A 10,095-nucleotide genomic window follows, 5' to 3' on the forward strand; every position below is an offset into this window, starting at 1 on the left:
CCAGTAACAAGCAGTGAATAGTACTTCGTTGCTCTAGGCCCAGAGACCAATCGTCAACAGCTTCAGTCAAAAGTGTTACAGTAGATCTCTTATTCCGAAAACCAGATTGTGAAGGAGTGAGCAGATGGTAGTGTTCCAAGGCAGAAACTAAATGACGATGTATTATACGCTCAAAAACTTTCATTATCACTGAAGTAAGACTAATCGGTCGATAATTACAGGGATTATGTTTATCATTACGCTTGTGTATAGAAACAATGTTGCCAGAGACCCAGTCAAAAGGGAGAGTGCCAGTTGATAATGATTTGTTAAACAAATTGCAGAGAGGAACACAAATAAAATCAGCAGCAGTTTTTAATAGAAAAGGAGTAATGTTATCAGGACCACAGACTTTGTTCAGTGTGGACTTCATCTGGTGTAATTTGGATTGAGTCAATAATGGTTGGATGCGGAGAGTCAGGAATTAACGAATCAAGATTTGAAGTATTCTCTTTAGTAAAAACGGAGCAAAAATATTGATTGAATAATGATGCTTTGTCAAGATCTTTTGTAACTGTATTACCAGAGTCATGAAGTGGAGGGATGGGGTTACAATAGCCTTTCACTGTATTAATCCACCTCCAGAATTGCTTAGGGTTAGAATGACTCTGTTGACAAACTAAATTAGAATGATTTATGGTGTCCTGACAACATTTCAAACGAACCAAGTTACTGATAGATTTGTACTTCTTTAGTGTGACTGAGCTACCTGAACGCTTGTATTCACGATAAGGTTGCTTCTTATTATGAATTAATTTTAATTGACAGCTGAGAAAAACAAGTATTTCCATTGTGAGCAGGACAGCTCAATATCATCACTATCATAGTCAATAATGTCCCAACAGACACGAGATAGAACTTCTTTCAAGTCATCAATATTAGTAGCCTTATAGTTATACAACACTCGCTTAACAGTGGTTTGCTTAGGCATGGTGGCAGATAGATTAAACTGGACAGCATCATGATCGCATCCAGGAAGGCTGTCAACAACTTCCACTGATGAGACAAGATCTGGATGGGTTGTAAGTAACAAATCAAGGATATTATCACCTCTAGTAGAACAAGACACAAGTTGAGTACAAAAATTATCACAAACAAGTTGGCATAGACAATCAGTAACTGGTGATTTAACTTTTGGTGACATAGTTATCCAGTCCATATCTGGAACATTGAAATCTCCACAAATGGCAACTGGTAGGGAACTACAAGCAGCTGCAAGTGCAGAATGCAGTGATTGCAAGGAATCTACTGTAGCTGTAGGTGGTCAGTAGTAGATCACTAAATTTATAACACCACGAGAAGTATGCAACTCTAACCACAACATCTCACAATCACCTTCCAAGTGTTTACAACGCACAGCAGTGATCGAGTTGCGTATCAAAACAACGATACCTCCACCATGCCGATTACGATCACGGCGAAAAACGGTATATCCAGATGGGATTATGTGTGCATCAGGAATGGAGGAATCAAGGAAAGATTCAGTGATGGCTACTACATCCAACTGATTTGCACACAAATATGCAATAAGATCGAAACGCTTAGGTAAAATACTTCTTGCATTAAAACAAATGCATGACAAGTGACTATGTGTTATTCCACTACCTGGAGAGAGCTGACTGATATTGTATTCACAATTTGAACATATCCAAGAATCATCAGACGGATTACTTAGCATAAATTGGTAGTCAGTAAGAGTTACTTTTGGGTCACAAGAGACATGAATCCATGTATCACAACAATCACAACAAATGGCAGCATCAGAGTCCTTAACCTCACATATACAAATGCCACACTGGTAAGCGGCTACAGGTAGACCCGGATTAACAGAAACATCGCTACATAACAATAAAAGCATCAGGAAACAGCTTCGCGAAGTACATTAACAATTAATGACTCAAGCTGGCCAAGTAGAAACCAATTGTAAATTTTTAGTTAAATTAATTTTGGTAACGATGCAGTGTAATCATCTTTTATCATCTCAGTAGTATTGTTTATATTGCAAGCACACATGTACAGCTAGCTGGATGTGATAATGTGAAGCATATAGAAAACGAATGCATAAAAGTGCCTATATACTGTAAATGCTTTCTTGGCCAGATTTTGATATCATGTCTTTTGGTTGTAGTTACTCCATGAACATGTACTTGTGCATTCTTGGCCTCGCCTCTTTTTACAGCTGGGATGTTTTTGCCACAGGATATCACTACTTTTTGTTGAATGGAGAACATGCAGTTACTGAAGATTGGCTATTATATTAATACATAATAGGAGACACTGCATGCATGCATAATAACAGCTTCAGTATCAGATTAGCTAGCTAAATCAGTAGCAAAAGCTTCAAGTTCAGTGTTTAGAAGCGCTACTAAAAGTGACTTACTAAGAGAAAACACCGTTCAAATTTCCCTCAATGACTCACGTGATATTTTGCGTGATGTTTCACGTGAAAATAAGAACCGGGGATAGTGACAAAGTCGAGGCTACCATCTTAATGGTTCTTCCTGAAGCGGTGGATTGGTGATATAACTAGTCTGTGTGCGTAACAAGTGGAGGCGAATCGGCTGCGAGTTGTTGCTGAATGTATGCCTCGGAATGGACACGAAGGCGCTGAATGCGTCACACTATTCTCCCAGGGGGTTTTCTATTTTCACACGATCTGAGGTCCGGAAATGACGTAAAGCATACGACTGTAAGGCACTGCGCGTTTCTTACTACTTGCGCTCGCTCGTTCTTTGTTTTTTACAGTGTGGTTGTGTTATTAATTGGCTATCTATGGCCCTGGCTGGCTACTGCTACTATCGCAAATCTATATAGCGGATCTGACGTTTTCACTTTGTGACAAGATGATCTCAGTGTTGACGTGAGTTTTATAGTTTAATAACGTACCAGATCTAATCCCCATACAACCACTTGAGTAGGGGGCTTGGGACATTGAAAATTACATTTCCCATTTACTGAGGCAGTAGTAATGGTGGTGTAAATCCATAAATCCCCACACATCCCAACAAATTGTACCATTTATCAATGCATGTATTGGGTGGTGATCAAAGTTGCTAAGTGGTGTGTTCAATTAATACAAAGGCAGTAGCACCCAAAAGGTTAAAGGCAATTCTCTGGTAAAGGCAAGTCCCCAGACTCCCCACAGCTAAAGTTAGCTACAAGAGTTAATATATTATGTTCTGAGTAGGATGTCCTACTCTTATATGCTCTATAGAGAGTGTATTCTAAATACTGTCAGTGGCAACCACGTGCATATTCCCATTCATGAATATATCCTAGTGAAAATGCCTCTAAGCTATGATTAGTTCATTGTGACAGTGATGCTTGAGTAGTTCAGTTTCTAGCTACATTGTTATGTATATTTATAATTGATGTTATGTTCGAGTGTTGTGTGCATCACATTATGCATTTCTACGGTTACGTACAGTAGTAGGGTATATGGGAGTTGGACATGAATGCCTGTTAGTGACACACTGTCTCCCATACTCAGCCAATATTGCATATAATTTTTTTCTCCCAGCCAACATCGTACATAATTTTTCCTAGAGTATTAGTTTTACCCTTCTTGCCAAGAGTGCTAATCAATGGTAGACTAAAATCGCTGGACTATGGGTATAATATAAATCACATGGGATATATTGCATTGCAGTATATGCTTTATGTTAAAGTTTAGCATTTGAAAAATGGTTTGACGTAAAACTAAAGTAATAGCAGAAGGTTTGAAATACTTATCAATAGCCAGGCACAGAAACATGTGATATAGCCTTGCAATCCATGCAACCAAGTGCACAGGGTACTATAACTGGAGAATTTACAGGCACTGAAATACGTATTATAGACACTAGAGTTGAATCAGTACTTGTATGTGACAAAACCAGTCTTATAGCCTTTATATATTGACAAATGATAACTTGTCCTGTGAAGTACTTTAAACCTGGGTCAGTTTATAGCCCTTGCATAATCTTTGGGCAGCTGGCCCATGCAACAAGAGACAAGGACTCAAGTAAATGTGAACAGACTATAGCTGTAGCTATAAAAAGTAGTACATTTAAAGATTATTAATTTGAAAATGAAGTAGGGATCCAAGCAATAAAAAAGTAGTGAAAAAGGAGATGAATGATGGTATTGCAACAAAGCTCTGTAGGAAAATACCTACTTTGGCATTGAAGAAATTATTGCTATAACATGCCAATGTAGGGATTTTATCACAGAGCTGTGTTGTATGTAATACCATCATTGATCTACTTTTTATCGCTTGGATCCCTATATTAATTTTTGAGGTTTGGGTTTTTCTGGCCAACAATATCACCCAAAACCAGCTTCACAATGTCATGCTAGTACCTAGGCAGTATTATTATAACTATAACCAAGCCCAAAAGTGCCTTCAGTACTATCCTAAATGCCTCCAATAGATTATTGTGAGATTAAAAAAAATAATTCAATGGAATTTTGTACTGCCTGCCTGCCTGCCTGCCTTCAGGCAAGTGTAACAGCTAAGGATACGAACTTGATTTTCTCACTTTTTGGCATCGTTTCATCCTAAGACGTGCCTTTTGGCATACCATAGTACATACAATGCACTCATCATGGACTTATGTTTGTCCTTCTTTGTGTCCCATTTCTTTTTGCTGATGATAGTCCAAGGTGTTGATTCATGATAGCACGGTGCATGGTTTCTCTACAGTACATTTGTAAACAGAAATCATTCATATTTTCCATGGTGACTGGATTGATTGCAGAGGCACTTCTATATCAGATATCTCAATTCAGGTCTTCTTTCACGGTTTACTGAAGCGAATAAAACATGTGTAAAAAGCACACGTTTTTTACCCAATGTATATCAATGGCATTTATCTCAAAAACAAAATTATGCAAACAGGTCAGGTTATCACTCAGCAGGTCGTATATACTCTGCAGTACAATATCATGTGTCTTAATTTTTATTTTGTACATAATATTATGTAGTTGCAGGTCTTGTTTGTCGTCTGATAATTTGTTTGGATGGTGTTTATATGATAAGAAGAGTACCTCATCCAGTGACCAGTGTGGAGTAGTCACCACAATAGTGTGGCTAAGTTTCAAGTAGATTCATTAAAGGGTTGGGAAGTTATGAGTTGTGAAAAGTTGTAGATCTGGAAAAGCTTAAGGCTGGTATTGTCAGACAAAGTTACATACATATTGGTATTCGTATTACAAAATTGTCAAGGATTAGTATTGGTCAATTTCTAGTCCATTAATGGGGCTCCTGGTCTGACTTTTTAATGAGGTACTATATTATAAGTCCTTGTAACTCAGTAGATATAAGCATAGTGCACGCAAGTATAATTGTTTGTGAGGTTTGTATACAACACTGTTCAGGGACTTTTTTTTGTCAATGTGTGTGTGTGTGGACTGCATGCCTGCTTGCAAGAGTTGTGAATTTTTATAGTTTGTATGGATCTCTAGTGCTAAGTCATTTACTTGTGAAGTTTTTGCAACAATGAAATTAACTGGCAATGAATTCACTAAATGCCTGTCTATGAATATATCCAAGGATTTCCCCTGTGTACATAGTGGTACATTCCATTAATAAAACAGTACTTGACCCATATATATATTACTGATACATTATTTGATACAATTTTACAGTTTGGTATAGCTAAGTACTCCATTAAAAATATGTCCAGGAAATATCACATTATGCATGTCATGGCTAGTTCCATTTGAAAGTGCACCATGCATGCATGTTTTGAATTCATGACTTCCGTAAAGTAAAGACTTTGTCTGGCATACAGTTTTACTGACATTTCCAGTAGATGTAGCTAGGCTTTGTCTGAATAATTTTATAGCTTAGCTACACTGGCTCAAGACACCTATGATACTGTGTATGGAAAGCTATACAAATTCTGTTCAATTTTAAGAGACTACCACATATGCTGTACAGCTAATGAGATAATATAGGCACCAGATACAAGAGTTAGCTATTTAAAATAAACCCACATCCAGCTTCTTGTTAACAGACGACCTCGTACCAAAACAGCTCTTGGTCTGTTGCTTGTGAGCTTCCAAAGTCTCCTCTAGATTCGTTACAAGTCCGGTGTAATAGTTAGGCCCAGAACTAGCCAGACCATCACTCCACCGGTACATTTCTACAGAGAAATTGAATCCTCACCAAGATTCGCGCCAAAACAGTATTTGGTAGAACGCGCAGTGCTTTAATTTCTATGCATTACATCATTTCCGGACTTCAGGTCGAGTGAATATAGCGAACCCCATTCTCCCAGCGAATTGCCGAGTAAGTTTGTGTATAAGTCATTGTAAACGGATATATAACTACCGTCGTAATTTTAGTCAGGAATCCCCCACGCCATAGTAGCTTCCTGGGATTATATGTATATGCTTTTGTAGGCCAGATCCTTGCAGCTGGCTTGTTCTACCAGCTGTGTGGGTCAGACCGCGAACAAGTTGAGCTGAATCCTAGTGAGAAAACAGCTAAAAAATGAAAGATTTTTTTCTCAACATTTCAACCAACCAGATGGTTGGTGATGACAACGAAGTTGTCAAGAGCAGACAAATGCTTCCATCACAGTTCAGGAAAGGCTATAAGGCCATATACTTTTATGGCTTCCTCTAATGTATGGTGAAATCTTTGGCTATAAATAATGTGTCAGGCATTTGAATGATTAGCAAGTAAGTCAATACTACAAAACTAATAAGTTAATATTTTTGAGGGCTCAGCTCAATGCGTACATACAGTATACCATAATTACTATGCATCAATCGATTGATGTGATGATAATATGTGCAGATCTGAGACAACCATGGACCCTACTATATAGTAACTGGGCAGATATATAGAGTTATGTATACTCTGATATAATTGTTGAGTGTTGTAGTTTGCCAATGGTCAACGCTAAATTAACCATTTTAGATAGCTTTTTGTGATGTTGAAGGTGTCAGGCAAACTCCAGTTAGGGGCAGGCAATAAAAGATTATTTTTCATAACAGGAGAGGAACATGCTTAGGCCCGCAAGGTACAGGCTTAGTCTACTTAACCCAGGAGATGCACCATATTATATATAATGCACATATCAACGTATTGCCCTACTAACCCCCCCCCCCCCCCCCCCCCCCGGCATATATAGGGCTATAGTGGGCACAACCAAATGTTAAATGCCCCATGGTAGGACAAACCTATTGTGTTAAATCCCCACCATTAGCTGCAGTTGCAACATGGGGGATTTGACAACGTAGAAAAAATACTTGGGTGCTGAATAAATGATTGTCAAATGCCCCATAGTGAAGCAGCAGTTTCATGTCAATTTGCCTTGTAAAGCCCCACTTACAGGCATTACATCCAAGGGGGGTGGTAGGGTAACACATTGGTAGGAGCATAATGAGTTTACATCATAAACCTTGTGTTGAAATTTAGTCTGTCTTGCTTTTTTCAGCTAATGTGCTTATCCTCAAACAATCAGGATTGGAAAACTACAAATTGTCTTCTACTTTTATCTATCAACTATCCAATCACTGCTAGTTTATTAAAATTTCCTTTGCTGTTGAGTAATGTGTTTACCATTCTGCTATAACCATTAGTCCCTCCTAGTTTATATGTCTCCTAGCAACAAAAATTGTTATGTCAACAATGTAGGTGAGAACCACAAAAGAAGTCAAGTAATATACTCCAAAATTGGTCATCAATTGCTGCAGTATGCTGAATACATCTTGGGAATGGCTACAGTGCTCAAAATAACGTTCGACAACTGGACATTATCTGGACAATACACGGAATGTCTGAATAAGTTTCTATTTATCCGGACAAATTGTCCAGACAAAGGAGATTCAGTGAAGATACTGCTAACAATGGCTGCGGAGGCACTAAAAATCGTGTGGTAGCGGAGAAAACGGTGGATAAGTTTGTGTCTGAAATGCGATGGTTGCGGTCTGAAACAACGTCCGGTGATCGGGAGCATGTGACCCGCATGCAGGCTAAAATGTGAAGTCTAATGGTAAGCTCTGCTCAATGCGACAGTATAGGCCAGCCTTTATTGAAGGCACAGCCAATATTCATGCTTTTTCCTGATATATAATTATGCGAGGATATGTGCACAAGCGAGCAATGGCATTATAGAGAAGGAGGCAGCCAGTAGCTTGATGGAATATGCACCAATTGCAAGGGCAATGGCTCAAGCCAACCTTAGCGAGGCTGCCAGATTGAAGAATAAAAGAAAAAATGGATATTGTTTACACAATCACTAAAAACAACCTTAACTAAGATGGGAGTTATTTGTGAGCTTGACATTACTGACGGAATTAGCTATAGCTATGACTGTTTATGACCGTATCACTCACTGTAATTATCAGTGAAATAATACTTTCAATAATCGTAACATTCATTTTATTGTGATATTACATGTAAGATACAAATACAATAACACAAATTGATCAATTCTTGTTTCCTGTCAAAAATAAATTAATCATACATTAATGTTTGTAAGTGATTCACAGATTAAACTTACCCTTTCAAAATGCTTCCAGATGTGATCTCAGATGTTGTAATTCTAAAAAATTTCCTGGGGGAGCATCCCCTCTAGAATGAGCATGCTTTGCATGCTAAAGTACATTTTGAATGTGACTGGACAACCACAATTAATGACAGGTCATTGGTGACTTTGTCCAGACATTTTGACAGCAGAATATTTTGACACTATTTCGAGCACTGGGCTATGTGGGATGCTCACTTTAACAATAATCATAATAGTGGAAGTAAGTGTTTGTTGACATGTTAATCTGACTGATTACATGTTTTTAGTTAGCTGTGCCTTACCATACTGTATCCCTTTCTGTATATGCAGGGTGGATACTGATGTAGTGACTGTTGGCGGGTCAATGGACAAATCACGTAAATGGTGAAGAAAAATGATATGTGGTACCAAGACCCCACTATTATGAACTCTTGGTGGTACTTCATAGCCAAACGCTAGTGTATCTGGCTTCTTGTGCTATTGTAGTCATTTTATAAAGAAAAATTTTATGGGATCATCCTAATGTAAATACAATATATCATGCTATCATTCTATAATTGTGGGTGGTTGCATGAGGGTCTACGAAGTGCTGTGACTGAAAGGTGATGCGCTGATGTTGGCTTTTCCAGTTAAGTCAACACTGAAGTTTCACAGGCACTGAAGGGCTGGGGCGGGATTAGAGACGTGCACGGGTAATGTAGCAGTAAATTACTTCAACTGAATCACTACAGCGGGTATGAAACAGCTGGCTATAGCTATGTACGGCCCTGCATGGGCCGGAGTCACGCTGACGAGTCAGTGGAGGCATACCGTGGCAAAATTAAAACAAATCAGTGACTGCTCACAATTAAACCAAGAGTTGACAGCACAGTATCTATCAAATCAGCCAGCTCGCTATGGCTAATGACCTTGCCCACTTCCACACTGTTTGGGTTTGGGAATTGAGGCGGGCGCCTCACACTTCGACGTCATGGCGGCAAGTTTGAATCTTCAAAGAGCACAAAAGCGATCTCATAAACTAACAAACAACTTTTAGCGAAATTAAATGTACAGATACATTGTGTAAAAAGCCCCTGATAGCCGCAGCCATTTTACAATATGACTTCATGGTTGAAAGAAAATCGATTCAATGGGATGCGATGACGAAGAAAAATGAAAAAAGAACGACGCATATTTGAATAAATAATTTAATTGACGCATGGTAAATGGGTGGGCGATGGAACAAACTACTCCAGTCGCCTGACTTTTCGTGTGGTAGTTACTCATTATACAAAGATTACATTCCCCTGGTTTCGAGGTGGAATCTTTATCTTTTAGTAGGCCTGAGATTTCGCCATGCGGATTTTAAAGATTGCGTAATCGATCCCTCATGTAAATTAAGAACTCACTGCAGTAGTGGTCGCGTGTTTATTATTGTGGGCGCGCGCTTTGTGCTTCTTGGCCTCGCGACTCACTACCGTAAGGCCATACCTAATGAGTATTTGACCTTATGTTGCGCGGGAAAAATTATTTTAAATTTGGGTAGGTAGGTCGGTTTGAAAATGAAAATGAT

This window comes from Dysidea avara, chromosome 2 (genome assembly GCF_963678975.1).
Source record: "Dysidea avara chromosome 2, odDysAvar1.4, whole genome shotgun sequence".
Lineage (NCBI taxonomy): Eukaryota > Metazoa > Porifera > Demospongiae > Dictyoceratida > Dysideidae > Dysidea > Dysidea avara.